Here is a 24,294-nt window from a genome sequence, read left to right on the forward strand (position 1 = left end):
TCACTTCCTACCATTGTTATCAGCAAGGCTGAGCCAGACTCACAGCCTACAGGCACTGCCAAACATGTGAGGGCAATGTGGATAGCTGTGGTGTTATGGGTGCACGAACAACCCCATCCTACTTCTGAGGCTCAGAGCATCCTTGGTACCCTTCATGAGCATCCTTGGTACTTCCGTGCCCTCCAGGGTCTGGGCCTAGCACTGTTGATTCACTCTCTGGCTGGTCAGGCTGGATCTGGATCACATGCACACAAAAGGATGCACCACACACATGAGAACGCAATACACAGGAAAATCAAAAGAGGGGGCAGACTTCATGCTTGTTTCCCTGTGATCAACCTGGATCCCCCCCCTTTCCCTGCCAGTGACCCTTCTCTGAACCATCCCATTGTCATTGGAAAGTTTGGGAAGAAAACTCCTAACTCCAGTGTGGTGTTCACAATACATATTGGACAACTTGACAAATCAAGTGCACCTTCTCAGAGTTCAGGTGCCACATTCATACAGTTAAGACGTACATATGCAATACATTTCTCAGAAATGGCATACATATTCATTCCTTTCCAAGAACTCATTAATATATACCAACGACCCTTGAACATGCGTGATGCAGGCCTTTGGTGGCTGTACAACCCCCTGCTTCATCCCCTTTATTTCATCTTCAGCTTCTTCACAGTGACCCTTGGGCAACTTTCAGCTGTTTTTCCACAATTTGGTAAATTTCCATTGCTCGTTATGCCATAATGAGTGACTTTTTATCTTGGTTCACTATAACTCAGAACAATTTATGTGAAACCCAAGAAGAGTCCTCACACCTGGTGGCTCCCAGTACAATACTATACAGATAAGAAGTGGTCTGTTGTGGCATCAGAGAAGCAGAAAATAAGACTGTTGGGCCTTCACACACCAAGCAGAGCTAAACTGGAAAATTTTACTGAGCTAGCAGACATGAATTCCTTTTGCTAAACTATTACGCTGGTCCTTAAAATAATATGTATCGATCCCCATTGCTAAACCAGACTATATCACCATAACAAATCTTGTGCAATCTCTGGATTATCTCATTCAGTCTCCATACTTCCCCTACATATTCCACAAAAAGGCCTGGACAAGGTTTGTCACTGCAGCAAAGGTACGATTGCACCACCAGGATGGTTTGGGGTGCAGAGGGGCATGAATATGCAAGCATCATAGCAGTCCTGTCTTTGTGACCTTTTGGCAAAGTCTGTACCCAGAAATCAGCAGGAGGGAAAACTGTGTTTGTAGATGCCTAAGCTAAGACCACCATGCTCATTAAATAGGGGTGGTTTGGAATGACGCAGCAGACTTGGGGTATGCCTTATGTCACCCCTGCTGAATTCCTGTCTCTGAATACGGGAATAAGTACCTCAGCACTGCATTTCTCCTCACTAGATGCAGCACAAATGATCACATTAGCCCCTAGAGAGCCCAAGGCCTCACTGTGCAAGTCATAAATTCATATTCAGAGACTCATTCAGTCCCAAATGTCTTATGAGCTATCCTGGTAAGTCAGATAGAAGAAATATTATAAGCCTTGCTTTCCAGACAGGGAATTGAGGCTCCAGTGGGTTGAAGTGACTTAAATGGGTTTTGGAAGGGAGGACCGCCAGCACCGAAGCATTCCCTGGAAGAAAGCATTGACCTCTCAACTTGCATCTCATCCAAAGCAGTTGGTGGCACATATTGGTGCCAGAACCAATGGGATCAGTGTTCACACAGCCAGCCCAGCTCCAGTGCATCCCCAGATCCCCCTCGCTGCATGAGGTCGGTGGGATGGAGGCAGCCCTGCAGGAAGCTGTACCCTTCCTGCTCCATTTGTGTGTGCAGAGGCTGCCCTGCTCCAGGCAGGCTGCACAGAGACCACCCAGACCAGCACACAGAACACTGCTGATTCTTGCAGGGGAATGATGTCAAGGTTAGAAAGGTAGCTAAGCTGCCAATGTGAATGAGATTCATCAAAGCAGCCCATATTGCTGCAAGCCCCCCATGTCCATTGGCACATATGGAAGGGAGATTCTTGCGGAGGTTGGTTGTGCAGTGCTGATTCCCCTCCGCTCGCAGCTGTCACCTAGGCACCTTGTAGGGTTTTCTCAACTTATCCATCTCCCACTTTTTTGCTTTTCTTTCTCTTGGGTTCTTTCAGTGTCTCTAGCACACTGTGTTGCAGCCTGGGGAATTGTGTCAGTAGCTGCGCTGTGCTTGTTTGCATGTATGTGTACATGTCAGCATGTGTGTACATGCATGTATGAATGCACATCTGTGCTCTGAAGGGGAGAGATAGCCCCATAGTGCAGACAGTCCAGCCTGGTACCTTGCTGGTGCTGCTACTGAGAGTGTCTGGGATTTGGCTGGGAGGACGTGGGGAGCAGGGACATGAACTTCCATGTGGGCATGCATGTGTGCAGTGCACAAAGGGGAGGTGAGCTGAAGGAGGGCTGCTGATGGCGAGGGCTGCCCGTGCTCAGAGCTGGCTGGGCTGAGACCTGTGGGAGTGGTTGGCTTGGGAGGTATGAAGCTCCCTGTTACCCCTGGGAGCTGCGTTCCCCAAAAGATCTGTCATGCAGGCACCTTAGGTGGGAGTCCAGAGTTAGTCCTGGCTTCCTCCATTCTCTGACACAGACGGGCTTGGCTGTCCTGTGGGTGGCCCCAGGCTTCGTGGGTTTTGTCAGACTTCAGAGAAGGTCTGCAGAAAGCTATGAAGGTGTTTAGGAAACAACTTGTGTCTACATACGTAGGAGACCAGGAAAATCAAAGTCAGATGCTCGGATGTCACATTATGCTTTCTAGACAGAGACCGATGACTCTGAAAACACTATATGCTGAGATCTTTTTGCTTCTCCCCGATTTTACAGGCTGTTTGGCATGCAGTCATGCCACTGCAATCAGAAGACCATAGCTTTGTTACTTTAAATACAGCAAATCAAGCTGGTTTTTCACATGGGCCTGCTGCCCTGGAGTGGCAGCGCTTGGAGCCCACACTGATACTGTGAGCTGAGAAGTTCACGCACACTGGTCAAGTGCTGCCTATGTTTGTGGATGAATAAGTCAGGTGCTGCCACCTGAACCAGGAAAAAAGTTTTGGAAATTTCCTGTAGAAGTCCTTATTTTTTCTGGAGAAAAGATGTAAGTGGCTTTAGCAGTAGTGGTGGAAGGAGGTGCTGCGATGGCACAGGACTTGAATTGCTTACAGGAGCAAGTCGCTGTGAATCCCAGTTGTGCAGGTGGTGCTGGCGGGATTTTCAACACATCTGCTGCAGTGTTTGGACAAAAAGGCCTTGGTGGTTTATAAACTCCTTTTCCTACGAGGCTTTCATGTCTCAGGTTTGTCTGAGAGCATGCATTGCCACTCCCATGTTTGCAGGAAGCCCAGGATTGCTTCTGATAATCCCTTTCAGTCTTGTTTGATCTGTATTTCTTCGGGACCAAACAACTGTTTGTCTTTGTGGCTCTCCATAAATATTAAATATGTAAATCTTAAATTCTTCTGAAGTTGTTCTCTTGTTTGGCTGAGAGCCTCATTTAATACCTGGCTGATCTCCTGGTCCAGAGAGATCATTATCAGGCCTGCAGGAACATGGTTCAAGCATCGTTGTGCTCAGGAGTAGATGTGCTGTGTCCAAAGAATGGGATGTCAGAAGTGCTCTGCACTGTGGTAAGTCTGAGGCCTCAGTCACAGGGGCAGATATGCCTGAGTGGAGGAGATAGCCCTGCCACGACCTCCCACATGGATGCAAGATGCTCAGATCTAGACAAACATGATGCAACAGCCATGCTGCTGGGACTGCTCCCAGGCACCCAAAGAGATGTCACCTCACCCAGCTCCTCTGAGGCAGGTGTTACCTGCCCTCCTTTGTGATTTTCACATCAAGGGCCTCCTTCCTCTGGTCTGCACGGGGAACTATTCCCAGGACTGCAGCCATTACTGCTGCAGTGTTTGAGGGCCAACTGCCCAAAAGGATCAGCATATGGGGCCAGACAGCTGAGCTTCCCTCCTGCCTCCCACACCCACGCTCTCCAAGCTTCAGCTCAGCCAGTTCCCCATTGCCCAGTGGTGAATGAAAGTCCTCATGAAAGAAAGCCCTCTGGCACAGCCATGGTGTCAGCCTGCCCGTGCTCCTGGCAGGATGCAACTCCCAGGGGCTTGTCAACTCTCGCAGGGCCTTACCCCTGGGAGCTGGTGGGGGAGAGGTGATGCTCTTGCAGAGGGCGGTCAGCTGGTGCTCGCTGTGCTGGCCTTGCTCGCAGATATCTGCAGGGCACACCAGTCTAGCGCAGCTGCCTGCCTGTCCCATCTTGTTTTACATCTCAGAAACAAGGAAACAAATGACTGAGAATGAGATTTTTAATGCTGAAGGGCGACAGTGTCAGATGAGGTCCTTTTTGAGACTTTCAGGACATTTGCAGTTGGGCGTGACAGCTTTCCCACAGGCACTGCTCCAGTGGTTCCTGATGGGGAGGGCTGCATTTGCCCTCATCACAGTGTGGAGCCCACGGCACCCATTCCCAAGCACACCGACTACCTGCCAGTGGGACAGGGCGTCCTGCTGCTGGAGGGCTTGGAGCTGGGAGGCAGCACTTGTCCCAGGGCCGTGATGTTCCCAAAGCAGGGGGAGTCCACAGTCTGATGAGGTCTGGTGATCCCACCCCAGGTGTTCTCCTGGTGTAGCGCCCAAATTGTTGGACCTTGGACCATTTCATTTTCTCTTTGAGTGTGAGTCACAGAGAGAACATTTCTGTGATTTGTCTCTGCCCTTGTTATTCTTATTTTTTGCTGCTGGCTGATTTTAATGTGCTTTGCTTGGTTGCCTCTCCCTCCTTTTAGCCATGGCTGAACGTGTTGAACGCAGACTGGAGCACTCCACAGTGGTAGTTTAAGTTCAGCTTTTTGGTGTCTCTACAAAACCCTCTCCATGCACATCCCATTCACACCATTGCCCCTGGACTGGGGCATCTCTTGAGCTGAGGCCATTCTGTTCACGGGGAGCAAAGGAAGGACACAAGGGTCTGACTAAAGTTCAAGTGCTGGGTTGTAGCATGGGGATGGAGGTAAACAGTGACCCTTATGCAGAGCTAAGAAAACTTCTTAGTGCTTTTGGGGGGAATTTTGTGTCCCTCTACCAGAGCACAAGGATCACACATAGGACAGAGTTCTGCTGCTGCTTGCACTGATATATAATGTAGCCCTACAGCATCACCCCAAAATATTACTATAGAAGGTACCTCCACATTATCATAGAATCATAGAACCGCTAAGGTTGGAAAAGACCCACAGGATCATCCAGTCCAACCATTCGCCCTTCACCAATGGTTCTTGCTAAACCATGTCCCTCAACACAACATCCAAACGCTCGTTGAACACCACCAGGCTCGGTGACTCCACCACCTCTCTGGGCAGCCCATTCCAGTGCCTGACCACCCTTTCAGAGAGGTAGTATTTCCTAACGTCCAGCCTGAACCTTCCCTGGTGCAGCTTGAAGCCATTCCTTCTAGTCCTATCACTGTCACACAAGAGAAGAGGCTGACCCCCAGCTCACTACAACCTCCCTTCAGGTAGTTATAGAGAGCAATTAAGGTCTCCCCTGAGCCTCCTCTTCTCCAGACTGAACAATCCCAGCTCCTTCAGCAGCTCCTCATAAGGCCTGTGCTCCAGACCCCTCACCAGCTTTGTTGCCCTCCTCTGGAAGCCCACTCTCTGGAATGAGAGTGGTTCCCATCCTTTCTGCCACTGCCACCCCACTTTCTCCAATCCCAACAGAACTGCTGTGCCTGCAGGGCACGGAGTACTCACAGTGTCCCTGTAGGGTGCGGGCAGCCGCTGCCACATCTCATGCTGCAACAAGCTGAACGAGCACAGGGAGCTGGAAGCAGAGCTGCAGCTTGCACCAACAGGTGGTTGATGTGCCTCCAAGGTAGGTAGCATGCAGTCCCCTGTGGTAGTCATCATGGCCAGAAATGCTGGGTTTTTTTCTTCAACATATGAACACAGTGTGCAAATCAAGTGCTTGGATTGTCACAGTCAGAGAGTGCAGATGCAGAGGTCATAGGGAGAAAGCATAGCTGAGGGTGATCCTCCTGCAGGAGGGCAGGCGGTGGGAAAGGCATGCAGTTGCAGCAGGCTGCTGCCAGCACCTGGCAGCTCAGGCAGAGCTCTGTGGGTTAGCAGTGCTCAGTCTGCTCAGTCCCTTTTCTCCCACCCTCATTACATGGAGATCTGCACAAAGCAAAGGGGATGGAGCAATGAAGGAAGGCCAGTGCAAGGAAGCAGTAAGTGAAGTCTAGCAACTACTTGGTGTTGCTCTGGGGCCATTGCATAACTGATGAGCATTTCTACCAGAAGGATGTTTGCACTGGCTGTTAATGCTTTGTACCATTGCCTAGGGGCAACAGGCCTTACTTTTCACTAGGTCCTGCAGATTCCTTGCCCAGTTCCTGTGTAGGACATTCGTCAGATAGCAAGCTCCTAGAGCTTGGCTACCCTGGCCACAGGGAGTTTCCTCTCAGAGGTTCAGGTGTTATCCCCAAACAGTGCATATGGTCCAGCTATCCAATCTGGAGATCTCCATCCGGATATTTCCAACCCCAAATGTGCCTGCCAGGACCACTCAGATTTCTTCAAGCTCCCTGCCTGTCCCAGTTGAGCAGTGTCCTTCTGACCCATTGCTTTGGTCTTCAAACTTTGGTCAGCTGTATCTGGAGCAAGGAGAGCAGTTAGCTTGGCATGGTGAGGGCAGTCTGTCCCATCCCCTGGGGGTTACTTCCTTCCCTTTCTCATCCTCTGCCTCTTTGAGTCTGTGTGATGAAGAGCTCAGCTCTGTCACTGGCTCAGCAGAGGTGAAGGTGAGACAAGGCACTGAGATCCTATGCCTCTCAGTCCTCTCAGGTCCTGAGTGTTTGCACAGCCTCTTGATGGAGCAGAGCTCTCAAGGCAGGGCTGGATGCATCTGGAGCTGGGATCCATCTCACAGGAGGGGATATTACAGGACAACTAGTAGAAGAAGTAGCAAGCTCTCTGGGCTGCTGGCAGCTGACCTGACACCTTGAATTAGTGTGTGATTGGTGCAGGGCCTCCTGAAGGAACAGGAACTGAATGTACCAGAATCCATCTCTATATACAGGAGAACCAGAAAAAAACCCACAAGAACGGTTTTCTACCAAGTGCATTTGTGTCTGTGTGAGGTGGGCCCAGGCCATCTTCAAAAGCTGTTGTGCAGCAGGTTTTTTCCAGCCTTATCCAAGCAAACCTCCCAGAACTAGACATAGCCATCTCCACAACAATTCTGTGAAAGGGCTTTAAGATCTTGTGCAAATGGACTGTGTCTTTCCAGACCTGTGGGCAGACAAGTGGGAAAATCCTCTAATCTCTGTTTTTGGCCTTTGTATGCTGCAATGTTTAAAAAAAATAGCAGGTATAATTTTAGGCAGAGCAGACAATGATGCAGTCGGACCAGTCCAACTGAACACACCCCTATGAAATCAGCAAGGCCTTGGCTTGAATTCGGGTATCCCAGACCCCTTGGGATGCTCTGAAATTGTAAGCTTGGAGAAGTCCAGGAGATGAGACAGAGAGGACAAGGAGCAACACCAGCTGCCCCCAGGTGGCCCAGCCCCCACCAGCTCCAGTGGCAAACATAGCATGGTTCTACAGATAAATGTGTATCATTTGGCACAGAGGCTTCATTGCAGCCAGTATCCTTTCTGACAGCTGGCTGCAAGGAGTGCTGAGTACAGGTCACACCTTACAGGACCATGGAGTGGGATTCTGGCATGCAGTGATCCTGGGAAGGATTTGGGGGTCAAGATAGAGGAAGTATTGAACACAAACTCCCAGCGATTCCAAATCCTAAGAGAGTAGATTCAACCTACAAATCCCAAGGATGCCAGGATCTTTATGCTGCTGAAAGAAAGGAGATGCAGCAGTGTCTGTTGATGCTTTATAGGGTAAACAGTAGAGAAGAAATGGTGCAACATTTGGAGATTTTCAAGCTGGGAAGTCGTACACAGGTGAGCACTGAAGGGAGGTTCTGCAACTTCTTGTAGAGGGAGCGGGGCTGTTATGCCCAGTGGCTGCTTGCATCTCTCCTCTGTGCGATGTAATGGAAATGGAGAAATGAATCCTTTCCTTTATTAGGCTCTTTAAAGTTTCTGTGAGAGGGGCTGCATTTCTTTCTGGGCTCCATATTTCAGATAGGACATTAAGGAATGGAGACAAAAGATGCCTTCCAAAACAATAAGCACTAAGATATTTTACCTATATGTCTTGTTTTAGGCAGGATAAAGCATGTCATCACAAATTACAAGATGACAGCCAAGGTATTTGGTCCGCACAGCCTGAGAGCACTGCAGAGGACTGCCAGAGGGTGAGGGTTAGAAGGTGAAACTAGCCATGGTCATAGCTACAAGTATGATGGGCTCCTCAGGTAACAACCTGGCCCAGCCCAGGCTGTGGGCTTGTCACAAGTGTGGGTGGGTGGCATCCTCCCATAGGACCTGCTATGGGAGCAGAAATGGTCTCTCTTCTCCCTGAAGACTCTGAGGCTGAGAAGAACTCCTGGAGCTCCCAGGAGCTTATCATGTCATTCAGGGTTTGTGCCTTTTTTTGTAAACCAAGACAGGTAGGTATGCAACAGCCACAGCTGCACTTTATTTGTTAGGATAAATTCCAAGGACTGTGAATCCTCTGGGTCTGAAGATGCAAGATGAGCACCTCCTCTGCTGGACAGGAGGAGAAACTCTTGCCAAGAATGGGGTCAGGCTGTAAGATATAACAGTATGAGGGTGCCCTGGGCAGCATGAGCCCTGTTGAGGCAGAAAGCGTGGCAGCCGCTGACCCACTGCTCTCAGGAGGGGCTGCAGAAAGCTGTGCCATTTTCCCTTGAACACTGAGGCCATATTGTTTTGTCGCTTTGTGAATTCGTAGTGCCAGGATGATTGTGCTTCAGCAGGAATAAATTGCAGCAATAAGGAGAGGTAATTGCAATTAGAACTATTGTGCCGTAATTAGGATGTTTGTTACAAAATGGCAGAAGAGGCAGCGCGGATGGCATGGGGAGGGGTTCACATGAAGTCATACATGACAGAAGAGACTGAAAGGACTGCAATTTTCTGTTCAGCATTCATCAGGCATGGAGAGGGTTCGAGGCAGGCTCCCCATGCCATGCCATGCAGGAATCTGAGACTCAGCCCATGCTTCCCTGCCCTGTCATCTACTGGTGCCTGTCTCCCCTCCCCAGTGCTTGCTGCTGGCCTGGGGAAGCAATGCCACACCTCTTCTTCTGAACCCAAAACCCAATGCCAGCCTGCAGGCCTCACTGCACCACACCATTCCGAAGGGACTGGAAGATGCCTTTGTGTGGTGCCAGCAGGAGAGCTGGGAGAAGTGGAATTTTGCAGCCTTTTTTTTTTTTTTAAGTGAGAATAAAAAATCATGACTCTTTATTTTTAAGACCATTTGAGGAGCTCACTTGCCACACTGAACAGGTCGATACCCACTGAAGGCCAAATGCTTTGTGTCAATATTCTCCTCCAGGATGCCTCAGCAGCACTGCCAGTTTCCTTTCATTTTAGTCTAATGTTATGATATTTATAAAATTTCTTCAAAGCTGGCAGTGAAAACCTTTACTTCATTCCAAATAAATTTTTTTATTTTTATTTTTACTTTCCAACTGACTGGGAAAAAAATGTTAATTTTAGTGCTACTGAGCTCTGCATTACTTTTTCCCAGTTTGTGGATGTGTACATGACCTCTTGACCTCTCCCACTGTGGGAAAAGCCACATACCCCCTGCGGCAAGCTTCCCAGCATACAGCCAAAAGGGCCACTGCGCCCACTGCAGTGCAGTGATCAGTGCAGTGATCAGTCAGTGTGATCAGTGGCACAGTCTGGTTGGAGGCTGTAACTACCAGTATTTGCCAGGGATCGGTGCTGGGTCTGGTCTAGTTCAGTTTCTTCATCAGTGACCTGGACAAAGGGATGGAGTCCACCGTCAGCAAGTTTGCTGATGATAGAAAGCTAGCAGGAGTGGCTGACATGCCAGAAGGCCGTGCTGCCATTCAGCGAGAGCTGGACAGACTGAGAGTTGGGCAGGGAGGAACCTGATGAGGTTCTACAAGGGCAAGTGTAGGGTCCTGCACTGGGAGAGGAATAACCACATGTACCAGTACAGGCTGGGGGCTGAGCAGCTGGAGAGGAGCTGTGCAGAGAAGGCCCTGGGTGTCCTGTGGATAACAGATCGGCCATGAGCCAGCAGTGTGCCCTGGTGGCCAAGAAGGCCGATGATGCATTACAAAGAGCATGGTCAGCAAGGTGAGGGAGGTGGTCCTCCCTCTGTAGTCTGCCTTGGGGGGGCCACATGTGGAGCACTGTGTTCTGGGCTCCCCAGTTCAAAAATAACAGCGATCTCCTAGAGGGAGCCCAGTGGAGGACCACAGAGATGATACAGGGCCTGGAGCATCTCCTATGTGAGGGAAGGCTGGGAGCCCAGGGGCTGTTCAGCCTGGGTAAGAGAAGGTTGAGAGGGGATCTAATCAATGCTTATCAGTATCCATAAGGTGGGAGACAAACAGATGGGGCCAGGCTGTGCTCAGCGGTGCTCAGAGACAGGACAAGGGGCAATGGGCACAAACAAACACAGGAAGTTCCATCTGAACATGAGGAAGAACTTCTCTGCAGTGAAGGTGCCCGAGCCCTGGCACAGGCTGTGCAGAGAGGAGGTGGATTCTCCTTCTCTGGAGATATCCAAACCCACCTGGATGCTTTCCTATGTGACCTGCTCTGGGGAACCTGCTTTAGGGCGATGGGACTGGGGAGCTCCAGAGATGCCTTCCAACCCCTACAGTTCTGTTATTCTGTTATTCTCTCTTCTCACAGAGGAGCTGCTGCACTCTTCATCTTCCAGCATGTGCCTTCATAGCAGTCTATCTGTGCAGAAAACAAGGCTCATCTTCTTCTTCCTCTCTTTCTGCTCCAGGATTACTCTCTCATATATTTCTGCCACACTGCCTGTTCTGCACTCTGCTCCAGCTCCTCCACTCTGTCCACCCTCCAGTGTGTGAGCACACCAGCTCATTGCCTGGAACACATCTCCACTGACTCACGAAGCCTGCAGTGTTCAACAGGAAGAGTGGGGTAGCTGGCATGACCTGCCCATTTTGCCTGTCTGGTATCTCTTGGCCCATCCTTTATGTTTATCAGGCATCTAAAATAAGAGCCATGTTAATATGTCCCTTCCTCCCAGGAGTGTTAGGAGGATTAATTAGTTAATGTTTGTACAGTGCTTTGAAGATATGTGCCAAGCGGGATGATGATAGGAGTGCAAATAGATTCTTTCATCGTCTCCTTCCTTTTTTCACTCGGGCTGTTGCTAACAGCCAACGTGTTCTTCCTTTGCTAGATCACCGGGTGGGGATAGTGTTGCCTTGCATTGCAGATCAGGGTGAAGAGACAGCATGTGAGCAGGAATTAGCAGTGAAGAGTGAATAAAAGAAGCAAAGAGGATGTGGACACCTGGAGAAAACACTGGGGTTCAGCTCCCCTACATGTCTGCTGTGTCCACTGCCCAAAACAGCAGCTGAACAATGGACAAAGAAATTAAAGGAGTGCTTAGGGTGCAGAGATCATGGGGACGCTGGTTAGAAGTTCAAGCCCCGGACACCAGGCAAAGAGACCAGGGGAACGATAAGCTAAACACGCTGTTCACAAGATCAGAAGCTGCTGTGAACACCTCACCAACTGCAGCTCCATTTTTCTGTCCCAGTTCTGCCCAGGGAATTTGCATGGCTCCATGCAGGTCCCAGTGTGGCCCAGGCAGTGAGCTGTGTCCCACAGCCCCATCAGCTGGCCACTGGTTCACTAGGCACAAACTGTGTCTCAAGTTGGTGCCAGCAACCCTGCCTGCTGGACAGAGCCCAGCTCATGCACAGTGGGCACATTAGCTCTTTACCAGCTTGGTGGAAACATCTACCTTTGCACAGAAGAGGAAAGGTGAACCTTCCCTGCATGTCTGAGGCCAGAATGGCGTTGGACATCTCTTGGGCAGAAAAGGGGATGACATCTTACTGGTGTGAGGCTGATGAAGGACCTCACATGATCTCTCAAAACCCACTATCATCCCCACCTAGGAACAGGCCTTTCTTTTCCCAGTATGACCATCCCATTCAAAGTGGCCCTGTCTTGATGCTGTTCTTACCACTGGCCAGGCAGTGCTGCCACATTCCAGCCTCCCAGCTCTGATGGTCACTTTGATCTCCTGACTCCTGTTCTTGGCTTCTGCCTCAGAAGGTTTTGGTTTAAGTCTACTTTTCTCATAAAACCCATGTTTGTAGAGATGTGAAAAAAGGACTTAACTGGCACATATGGAGAGCTGATCCAAGGTACTTCTGCTAAGCAGACCTCTTCCCAAGAGCCAGAGATAAGAAATGCCCAGATGGTAGGACAGCACTGTTCTCTGGACTCCCACTCCTCACAGGGTTTGGGTCTGATACAGGGGCAAGCAGAGGTGAATAAGGATGGAAGGTACTCCTGGGACAGACATTTCTGGGAAGCACCCAGCACCTAAACCACCCCAAGAGTACTCATAAAATCATAGAATGGCTTGGAAGGAGCCTTGAAGCTCATCACTGTGCAAGTTAGCACCTGGACTTCTTCATACCAAGGAGGTGCATGTACTGGGAGGAGGGAACCTCCTGAGTCTGTGCTCAGAGCAGCTGCGCTATGAGCCCAGGGCTGCTGCTGGGCAGCTGGCAGCTGCCCCAAACCGGGGCACTGGGATGGCACCTGCACTGCTCAGTTAGCCCAGGAACCGGTGGGCAGCAGCACCAGCACCCAGCAGCCATGCACTGTTGCTGCCCTGCTCTGCCATCCCATATTCACCAGGGTTGTGGTTTAACTGTAGCAGGCAGCTCAGCACCCTGCAGCTGCTCACTTGCTCTCCCCAGGTGGGAGAGGGGAGAGAATGGAAAGGTAAAAGTGCAAAAACTCAGGGGTTGAGATGGAGAGGTATGAGGTAAAGCAAAAGCCGCGTGCACAAGAAAAGCACGACAAGCAATTTGTTCCCTACTTCCATCAGCAGGCAGGTGTTCAGCCATTTCCAGGAAAGCAGGGCTCATCACTTTTAATGGTTTCTCAGGAAGACAAACCCCATCGCCCCCTCCTCCTTCTTTCCCTTATTGCCATGATGCCATACTGGTACGGGAAATCCCTTTGGCCAGTTTGGGTCAGCTGTCCTGGTTCTGTCTGCTCCCAGCTTCTTGTGCATCTCCAGCTCCCTGCTGGCAGGGCAACGTGAGAAGCTGAAATGTCCTTGACTCATGTAAGCGCTGCTCTGCAGCAACCAGAACATCTCTTTGTTATCAATGTTATTTTCATCTAAAGTGCAACACACCGCATCCTATGAGCCTCTAGGAGGAAAATTAACTCTGCCCCAGCCAAAACTAGGACAAGTGGGTGCTGAGACTTTGGTTGCTGAAATTTGGGTCTTATTAAAACTGTGATTTTGGAATCATTGGCCGCTTTCCATGACAGATCCAGGATGTTTACTGTCATTTTTACCAGCATCTCCTTCTCTGATGGCCAGTGCCCTTCACTTACCAACACCACACTTCCTTGTGGACAACTGAGCATGACAGCATCATGGAAAGAATGAGATGTTCTTGTGCTGAATGGCAATGCAGGAATGAATTTCACCTACATGGTCCCATTTTCTTATTTATTCCAGAACATGCAAGAAGGAGGCAGACTCTTTCACCAAATTTATTTTGGTCATTCATGCAAACAGCCCCCAAAAGCATCCAGCTCTGAGAAGCTCAACAGATGTCCTCGTCCCACTGCCCTTCAGGGGAAGATGAGGCAGAGTTTTCCTGCCTGAGCTGGACAAGTCCAGCACACTGGGCTGAAATTTCAGGCTAGAGAATTCCCAATCATAGTGCCCTGGTCCTGGCTCCGTCTGGTTGTACATCAGTAGCTGATGAGCAACGGTTTTGTGTTTTGTGTGGGAATACATGTTGCAGTTAGTGATGTTAATTAAGTGGTAACTAGGCTGATGGAGATTTATTTTCCAGCTTCTTGCTAGAAACTGGTTATACACAGCCGGGAAATTGAAAATTGACCTCCTGCTCATTTTCTCTCTTCTCCAAAGCAGCAATTAATTATTGCAGCAGCCTGCAGAAGCTATGGGGCTGGCTTGTCCACACAGGGCTCCTTCTCCAAGCTGACTCCAGAAGCTGGACCTCATCTCCCTCCATTCCAGACCCTGATCCAGGTGGTCAGGCCTGAGGATGGCTGGGGATAGCTTGGGGTGGTCTTCCAGTGTCCCTGCTTTGGCTTCCTCCCAGTCCCCAGCCTGGGTATCCCCGGGGAAAGGCAGGCTGTTCACAGCCATGGAAATCTCAAAGCCTGGAAAAGTGGGGACATGGTGAGCACAGGGGGCAGAAAGGGCAGCTTTGCGGTCACCCCAGTGCTTGGGGCATTCAACACTACATCCCCCACAGATGTGTCCTCAGTGAGCTGGCAGAGCTCAGGAGAAGTGGGTTCTTTCTCTGCTTCTATGGCCAACCTTCCCTGTCCTGTGCCTCAGTTTCCCCTGAGTTCTGGTTAAGGTTTAATTAAAGGTGATGGTTTGGGCACTTAATGAGGTTCATTTCTGTGCCACAGAAGAGGTCAGCAACACTCACTCCAGAACCAGTGGCTCCAGTTGGTAGAGGATACCCTGCTTTTCCAAACCTGTGCAGCATAAACTGCCCCTTGACATGTTTTCCTCCCTCTGGCTTTGCACACAGTGTTTCTGTCTGTGTGGCACAACAGGCTGGAGTGCGGGGACACTGGGGCCCTGAGACCTGCGTGCCTACATGGAGCCTATAGGGCACCGCATGGGCATCTGCCTCTCTCATGGGCTGGGTGTGCGGGAGTCCCCCGATGGGACTAACTCTGCTCCCACACTGCTCTCTGTCTGCAAGCAGAGGAATGCTGCCAAGGGGTCCCAGCGTGCAAGGAAGCAGCAGCTGCCTGGAACAGGACCGAAGGGCTTTACAGCACGTCTGTCTTAGCACTGGGGGCCATAGGCTCCATCTGCTCCTTGCTGCAGCCAGCAGCCTCGTCCAGCAGCAGAGGGGAGGCACGCCTGGGAAGGGGGACAGTAGGTGTAATCAGGCTTTGGGGTACTCTTAACCCTTGTGTTTCAGGTGTCCTGCAAACAAAGCCCCCAGCCCACGCACCGTCTCCTGTTTAGAGCCCCAAACCGGCACAGCAGTTGCCACTAATGCTTTTATAATCTGCTTTCCTCAGGATGACTGTTCCCACAAGAAAGGGAGGGGGAGGCATGATTAATTTTCATTAGCCTTGTAAATAATAAGCTTGTTTCCGCTAGTTGTGCCCTGTAATTAGGGCTCTGGTTCCAGGGCACCACAGAAGGAAGCGGAGACTTGCAGGTGACTCACAGAGGGTGGGCAAGTGGCCATCCCTGGGAGTGGGTGGGAGTGAAGAACAGGAGGGGAAACACCCCTAGAGGAACTGCAGCCTGAGGTTGGCACATCTTCTTTAACCAAGCCATAGTGACAGCAAAACCTCTGGTTCAGGGCTGGCAGCACCCAACCTGGACAGTCGGACGTTGAATATGATGGAGGGTGATCTCAGGAGTGTGGTGACACAGAGGTGAGGGGAGGTGCAGAAGTAACACCTGTGTATTTGCATTGAAGCCGGGGCTGGAACGATAAGAGCCATCAGCACTCAAACACATGGTTTCTGCCTGTGAGCACGGGGAAATCACACTCATGAACCATGCAGTAAGAAATGTGACAGCTGAGGGCACCGCTGTGCGCCCACATGAGGGACCGTGGTGGAGGTGGGCAGTCTCTGGGGGAAATGTGCATCCTGGGGGAGCTCCAAACGTGGGGTGAATAAGGGGTGGGATCCCAAAACACTTCCCAAAATGAAGATATAATGGTAGGAGAACCTGAAGGAAGCACATTTTCCCTAAATTTAGTTGGAAATCAAGTAATTTCTGTGTGCAGTTCCCCCATCCAGTCTCTGGGAGCTGCACACCTGTGATTTGCTCTTCCATGCTCAGAGCTGATGTGGACACCTTGTGCTCCTCCACGGAGCCTTTGGATCAGTCTTTCACTTGGATTCAGCTCAGGATTTGGGGGAGAGAAAAGCCTGATAGAAACTGGATTGGGGCAATCCCAGGTATTTATACAAACTGGGGGAAGATCTCCTTGAGAGCAGCCCTGTTGAGAAGGACTTGCAGGTCCTGGTGGATGAGAAGCTGGACATGAGCCAGCAGTGTGCACTTGCAGCCCAGAAGGCCAACTGTGTTCTGGGCTGCATTAAAATAGAGGTGGCCAGCCGAGAGAGGGAGGTGATTGTACCCCTCTACTCTGCTCTTGTGAGGCCCCATCTGCAGTACTGCATCCAGGCCTGGGGCCCCCAGCACAGGAAGGATGTGGAGCTCTTGGAGCGGGTCCAGAGGAGGGCCACTAAGATGATCAGAGGGCTGGAGCACTTCTCCTGTGAGGAAAGGTTGATGGAAGTGGGCTTGTTTAGCCTGTAGAAGAGAAGGCTCCGGGGAGACCTCATTGTGGCCTTCCAGTACTTGAAAGGGAGTGTATAAACAGGAGGGGGAACGGCTGCTTACGAGGGTGGGTAGTGATAGAACAAGGGGGAATGGTTTTAAACTGAGACAGGGGAGGTTTAGGTTGGATATTAGGAGGAATTTTTTTCCCCCAGAGGGTGATGACTCACTGGAACAGGTTGCCCAAGGAGGCTGTGGATACCCCATCCCTGCAGGCATTCAAGGTTAGAATGAATGTGGCTCTAGGCAGCCTGGTCTGGTGGTTGACGACCCTGCACATGGCAGGGGGGTTGAAACTTGATGATCATTGTGGTCCCTTTCAACCCAGGCCATTCTATGATTCTATGATTCTTTCCATTCTGAAACTGCCAGAGAAAAGCATTCACTGCATGGGAAAGGTCAAGGGATGCTGTGAGCATCCCACTGGCACTGAGGTGCTGTCTGTAGGATGGCCACCTGGGGCAGTACAGTGTCTGTCACCTGTGCCAGGCTCCTAGGAAAGAGCCTAACAGGCTGAGCAAGTGCAGCCTGGTATTTCTCCTCCCAGCCCCTTAGCCAAACTGTACCTGCATCCTTGCATTTCCTGGCCCTCCATGGGCTGTCTCTCACACTGCTGGCTGTATCTCCAAGCAGGGAAGCCACTGCTGGCCGTAGGTTTGCATCTCAGACTCACAGATCTTGCAGCACCTGGGAGAAGGGAGGCTCCCAAAATTTCATACTCCCAAGAGCACCACTGGTGTGGTTTTGTCCTCTCCCACAGGACCCAGGAATGAGTGTTCCTGCAGACTGAAAGAGACTGGAACCACTGAGCAGGAGATCCCAAACCTCTCCACAACACAAAGCTGGAACTGGAGTTCCCCACTGCCTTTCCTGGCTGATTACAGGGTCTGGCATTTATCCCCTCCTAGCCAAGGGACTAAGCAGTACCAGCATGACTAGTATGTCCACTTGATGCTGTTCTGCATGTGTGAAACTTTTCATTTAAGAAAAAAAAAATCTTAAATCCAGTTTGTCTCCCGGAAGACATCAGGCATGAAATCAGAGGTCCTGAGCTCCTGTAACTCCCCCATTTGTTGCAGTGCCTTAACCCAAAAATGCATCCTCTTTTCCAACGGTAATAGCAGCTGAGCTAAAAATCCCTGAAGTCATCTATCCTTCAGGTCTCAGAACTGTATTTGAATTAAACAGTGTGGCAAAAAACTTCCAGGTAACTTGAACTTTTGCCCACGGTGGAGACAGCACTGCTGCACTCAGTGGAGTGCAGTGCTTGTAACACTCAGTCATTCTTGTTGGTTAAAAATAAAAGTCCATCTTGGGAGTCATGCAGTTCTCAGCACAGGTCACTGCAGTTAAGTTCCTCATAGCAAGGGAACCTCTTTTCCATGCACATCACAAAGAGCAGGCAAGCAGGCACACCAAGGCAAGCCAGTGGGTTGTGAAAGGCTCCACGTGTTTGCCATGTCCTGCTTTTTCTGCTAGGATACAGATCTGTGAGCATCTGTAATCATGTGCTTTACAGGTAGGTATGACTCAGAATGCTGACCTTGTCCTTTACCAGCACCATGACATTCAGTGTCCTTCTTTGCACCCTCGTTCATCCCTAAAGGTGTTGACTTCAACATTTGCTGATTTTAGCACTCCAGTTGTGTGACTCTCCTAGCCAGACTTCAGGAGCACAGCTAGGTCGAATTTGTGCCCATCTGTCGGCAGAGTGTATTATCTAAGCTCCTTGTCCTCAGTGTGACGGCAATTAAAGAATTCCTTCAAGTCTCTTGCTGTCTGGAACTATTTGCTTCTCAACATCATGATGTCACACTGAATGAAGTCCCTCCTACTTCCCTTCTTCACTGCTTCATACCCTGTACTGAGTCTGTCCTGCTCCTTCCTTGCTCCCCAGCCCCTCAGAGGAAGATCTCCTGTCGTGAACAGCATCTCCGGGTCTGCCACACCACACCAGACCCATCTCCCTCCCTCATGCTGCCTGCTGGGTACCTGCAGAGACATGAAGACTCCCCAGGGCAGCTTCCCCTGCGTGCCCTACCATTCCCAGTAGCAACTGCCTGGGAGATGCCTCAGTACTACAGATCAGGGAATCCCTCTGTCATGACTGCCCAGTCTCTGATGGATGGGGCCCCTCTGTGGGAGTATCCATTCTCCTGCTGGGTGCCTCAGTTTTGCTCCATCACCCATTTTGCTACCGGGAACCTACGAGCTGCTTCCATGCCAAGAATTGATCGCCTCCACCCAGAGGAAATCATGTCCTCTTCTCTCTGATGCTGCTGGCTTGCCCAGGCTTCTCTCCAGCCAGGCAGAGCAGACCCCAGTTATGTGGTAATTTAGTATATTAATTAAACAAAATTCAATAGAGAAACTTACTGGAAGGGAGGGTGATATATCTTTCAAGTTAAATAGATTTTAGTCACTCAGACTCTTTCTCTCCTTTTTCTCAGCTGCATCCTCACAAGCTCCAAAACCCTTATACAGTTATTTGCCAGTATTTTCTGTACAAAAAGACAGGAGAGGAAAATCAAGGTTCCCCTTGATTAACACTGATGGAAATTTGGGGTCAGACTTTTACACCCTTTAAGGGATGATGGTCATTATGTGTGGATCTTCTGCTGCAGCATCTTGCTTCCTTCAATTTCCATAAATCTTAGGCACAATCAGTGCTCACTATCTTTGTGTCCTTGTTCAGGGTACCTTCCTGTTATGAGAGCAGGAAGAGCACACTGTGTGTGCTATAACCTTGTTTCCCTCCTCCCATGACCCAAACACAACTCTTCTGCTGACAAGTCATCTGCGTGGGGACCTTCACAGAACACAGCCGTCTGGGTTTGGAGCAAGGAACATGCTCCCTGTGGTTTAGCAGGACGTTGTCACTCTTCCCACCCTTGCCCTATTGTTTCCTTTGGTGCTTTCACACACAGATTTTTCCATTCTCATCTCCTTCAGACCCATCTTAGTACTGGCTACAGATCTCTTGCTTTATGAACACCCATATCTCATCTGCACTCTCCATTCTCTACACAGCACCATTTTTCCACTTTTTTTTTCCTTGCCTGTGAGGAAGCGATAGCTCTCAAATCAGGCCTCAAGCATCCTTCATATGAAATTTAGTTCTTTCTTGGAGGCACAAAGGAGTTCAACCTATTGGTTTTATCCACATAAATGGTTATAGGATTAAAGGTACAAGAACACACATATATTTGTTTTCGTTATTTCTGTTCCTGGAGTTGCACAGAGAGATGCTATGGCCTATCTTATAATGGAGAGCAGGCCAGAGGTTTGTAATGACTATACCTGAACTTGCAGTCTGTAAATCTTGGAGTCAGACACTGGAGTTATGGATAACAGCAGAAAGAGGGGAATGCTGTGTTTTCAGCAGCCCTTGCCACCGCTGTCAGACGGCAGGAGGAAGCGATGGATGGTGCTGCCCTCCCGTGCCGCTCTCCATGGTGCTGCAAAGGGACAGGCGGCGGCAGGCGGCGGAACCCTCAGCCCCATGGAGAGCTTTGGAGGACAGAACCTCGTGACTGTGTCTGTGGAGAGAGATGTCCTCAACCATCACACAGCTGACAAGATGCAACATCAAACACAAGCAGGTCGGTTTCTCCAGTCTTGGAGTGGCCAGGTTGATGATTGTGAGGACACTGAAGAGGCACTCTCAAGGCTCTGGGTAGCAACAGCAGGCTTATTTGCTCTATCTTGGTGCCAGCAAAGCTGTGGGGGCGACTCTGGATGAGATGAAGTGAGAGCAGCCCTGAAAGGGGCTAGCAGAAGGAGTGAGGCCAAGCAACGCCCAGGAGGTGACCAGGTTTCTCCAGGAAGGTTTGGCTGCAGAACACCTGGGGCCTTAGGTCACCAAAACTGTCCTGAACCCTGTGGAGGAGGAAGATCTGTTCATCAGCAAGGCAGATCTCAGCAAACAACAGAACGGAAACTCTGGGAACCAGCTTGCCCTTACATTGCCCCTCAGTCTGGAGACCTCTTGCCTGAGGTACCACCACCACAGAGGTCACCTTCCACAAGGCCTCTTCAGTCTTGCCACCTCCAAGCAGCAGCCATGATATGGTGAGCAAGCTGCTCCTGAGAATGCGAGAAAGAGGGGGATGATAGAGGTGGATGTAGCTAATGTAATGTTATTTTCTGGTGGCACAATTGTTCATTTGCATTTCCTTGGGGTGTCAATGCTATAACTATAGCACTGCTTGTTCAGTCCAACAGTAACATGCAAAGACAAAACAGTGTTGCAGGAAAAAAAAAAAAAAAAAAGTCTACTTCCACTAGCTTCACCTTTTGTTTTGAGAAACCTACAAGGTGCATGGAGACAGGGAGCATGGGCTCTGCTCCTCCTGTCCATCACAGCCACTATGTGCCAATGGGTCCCAGGATCACCACAATTCCTAGAAGTACCCTGGGATACTCTGAGAGTGCTGGTGACAGACACGAAGGGGATGGTAGTCCTAGGAACAGTGGTGCCTACTTGTTCAGTGAGGGATGATGATAACATTACTAGCATATGCTGGTGACTTCAGTGATGGACACTGGTGGCTCTAGTGACATACAGTGTCACCCTTTGTAGCAGCACTGGTGGCATTAGAGCTGGAGAGCAATAACTGCTGCTGGATACTGGTCACACAGATGCTGATGCTGTGAATGGATGTGGGTGGCACCAGCCACAGATACTGGCTGTTCTAATGGCCATTGCAGGCTCTATATGTCCAGATTACTGTCTCAAACCTAACCCAACTCACCAGTAACTGGAAATTACTTGTGAGGGGAGAGCTATGAAGAAGTTAGTGTCAATGCAATTACTGCTACGTGGCCACCTAAAGTATGCAGACCTGTCACACCTGGTTTTATTGCATGCACACAGCATTACATTTAGTACTAGGAGCAGTGGCCAGTTGGCAGCAACTTGCAACCTCATTCACATCTCAGGATTGTGTGAGCTTCAGATATGGAATTGTGCCTTGTCTGCAAGAGCTGATGCTTCTACAACAAAGGTCTCCTTGGTTGGGCAAAAGCATATTTGCTGAGGCTCCTGAATAGAACTTCTGTCTCTGGGTTTCACAGCTGAGTACCCACTAGCAGCTAGTGGGTACTAGTGCCTCAGAACAGGTGCTTTGGTGTAGAAGACTGGTGATCTTTGGGGATAGGCATGACAAATAACAGCTGTCTCCTTCTTGGCTCTCCCAGGAAGACTGTCTTTTCTATAACAATTTCCTCTGCATTTTTTGGGGCTCATGTAGTACAGAACTAGTGGGAAGTGGAAGAGGATTTGTACCAGATTAGGAGGGTCGTATTCTGATTTTTCTAGGAAAATTCTTTTCTCTGTTGGGATATCCATTAGGAGTTTCCGAGCACCTCTGGAATACCAAATATTCTTATCCTTCTACCTGTACTCTGTCTGTCCATCATATCCAGTGTTTTGAGACCCAAGTGCCTCCTGTGTTAGGAGCACTCCAGTTAGGAGTGAGGAGAAATGCCAGCACAGGAAAGCTGTCTCCTTGCTTTGGGTTCCCATGCTGTTCCTGCCCCTTGATGTTCAGCAGGGAAAGGCTGAATGCCCCAAGCTGCCCTGGCACTGTGCCTGCACCTTCTAAATGCAGGACAGAAAACACGCACACAAGCCCACTTTGGAAACTAACTGATGTAAACCCCAAATAACCTTTACTCTCACTAATAAAATAATGCAACCTGTGTTGTAATGTATAGGTTTTAGAGAACACTAAGAAGCATTGTCATTTTTCCCTGTATTTATTTACTTTTCTTATAGGGCGTATTTATTTTTCAGTCAGTTCCAATGTAGCTGATGGTGAAGAACAATAAGGAAGGAACCACAACTTTTTAGCTGCAATACAGTAGCACCTAGTGACCAGAAGGGAAAGAATTAGCATGGTCTGCTTGAGCACAAGTGTAATGGGTGTCAATAGGTGAGAATAAGATGCTGATTTCAGCAGATGTATGGCTAAATGCATCAGAGATAGCTGCCATCACAGGGGACGTGTTCATCCCCACATCTGTCCTTCCCTCCATTCCAGGCTGTGTTCTCCCAGGATGCTGAGCAAAGTGAGGAGAACAAAGGCTGAGGCACAGAGATGCAGAACCATCCCTGCTGTCCTGGAACAGAGTGAGGTCCTGGAATGGCTAAGAAACAAAGGCAGAGCTGTGGGCAACAAGGCAGGTCCTTGCAGGATTGTTTTAAGACAAAGGAGTGGGGAAGGAAAAGCCCCACAAAGGAGCTGTTCCCAGCCCTGTGCCTCTGGGCAGGGAGCCCAGGCATTTTGCATAGTCTCCTCCCCACCCAGATGATTTCTAGTCCATCCTTTCAGTCTGTTTGTGATGCTGAGGGACAGGAAACTCACCTCCACATCTCCCACACAGGTATCGCCTTTGCCTCCCTAGCAAAATGCCTTCTAGCACTTCCCTTGTGCCTTTACTAGGAATTAATGATGACAACCCGAGTGTCAGTCAGAGTTGCAGTGACTTTACATAACCAGGTTTTGGGCTGGGGCATTCAGCAGGGAGAGTCTGTGGTGCTTTGTGACCTGAGGACATTTTCCCTTTTCTCTTTGCCTGGCAGGTCTTCATGAGGGGCAGCTCTGGAGCCCAGAGAGAAACGCAGTGCACAGGATGCTGAATCTGGCCTAGTCCTGAAACCCAGCAAGCTGTGAGAGGTACGGCAAGGCCCGGGGCAGCCTCTGGGGCTCTTCATCTCTGCTGGGTGGGACAGCTGTGTGCATGTGGTTGGAGGGGTGGTGGCAGCAGGGGGAGGCCAAGGCAGGAGAGCTGCCGAGGGCGTTTCAATGACAACCCTCCTTCCATCTCGTAGTGAATCCTGCATCACACCCATCACTAAATAAAGTTATGAAATCTAATACCAATTGCTATAGTAACATCACGCCTCTGCACTGACCTAGTTTGAGACAAAGGAAGTGTTCCCGCGGCTCTGAGCATGCAGGAGGCTGCAGACGAGTTTCAGTCTGTTCTCCGGAAAGAATGGCAGAGGGAGCTGCTGACTTTTCCCCACCTGCACCTCCTCGCCCCACAGGCCCTCATGCACTATGAGCCGCTTTGTCTCAGGCACAAAGCAGAGCCGCTGCCAAAGAGCACTTCCATCCTGCATCCCAAATGCAGGTGGGGCTCCACCTAGCTCCATCCAGGCATGAAAGCAGCAGGAGCACCTGCCCTGGTACAAAGCAACATCTCTGTAAGCTGCAGAGATCTGATGGCACAGCAGCAGTGGTCCTCACCACACAGTGCACCCCATAACTGCTGTGTCATAAATAATCTGGGGCAAGAAGCCTGTCCTTGTCGTGCCAGCCATCCCTACCTCACCCTCACCTCAGTGCACCAGCGCCAGGCTGCTGCTGGCTTTGGCAGCACAGTGAGGCAGGAGGATGTGGACAGTAGATTGCAGTGGGGCGGTGGCACAGACAACCATGCAGAGCGGCCTGCCTTGTGCAGTGCCACAAGTGCTCACTACAAGTGTGGAAAATCTTCATCCCCGGGAGTCACAGCATACACTATTAGATGGAGGGCAGACATGTGGAGTACTCTGCCTGCTCCATGGCTTTGCAAATGCACACACATTCCACCTGGCCACTTGGACAGCACTGAACAGAAGAAATGATATTTTTTTTTTCCCACGCTGTCTTATTAGCTGCTCTTTCAGACATACTGGAGCATGCACCATCACCAGCACGTGC

At 50.1% G+C, this 24,294-nt stretch overlaps 1 protein-coding gene across 2 annotated transcripts in view; it reads left to right on the forward strand.

Annotated features, from left to right (window-relative positions):
* The window catches only part of DLGAP4 (discs, large (Drosophila) homolog-associated protein 4), a 157,590-nt gene that overhangs the window by 62,011 nt on the left and 71,285 nt on the right, over nucleotides 1–24,294 (forward strand). For both annotated transcript variants that reach the window (XM_046902958.1, XM_004946855.5), the window contains exon 3: nucleotides 23,169–23,262. The gene's annotated coding sequence lies outside the window, so the exon portion shown is untranslated. The remainder of the gene's footprint in view (nucleotides 1–23,168; nucleotides 23,263–24,294) is intronic.

The sequence above is a fragment of the Gallus gallus genome, chromosome 20 (genome assembly GCF_016699485.2).
Source record: "Gallus gallus isolate bGalGal1 chromosome 20, bGalGal1.mat.broiler.GRCg7b, whole genome shotgun sequence".
In the NCBI taxonomy this organism is placed as follows: Eukaryota; Metazoa; Chordata; class Aves; order Galliformes; family Phasianidae; genus Gallus; species Gallus gallus.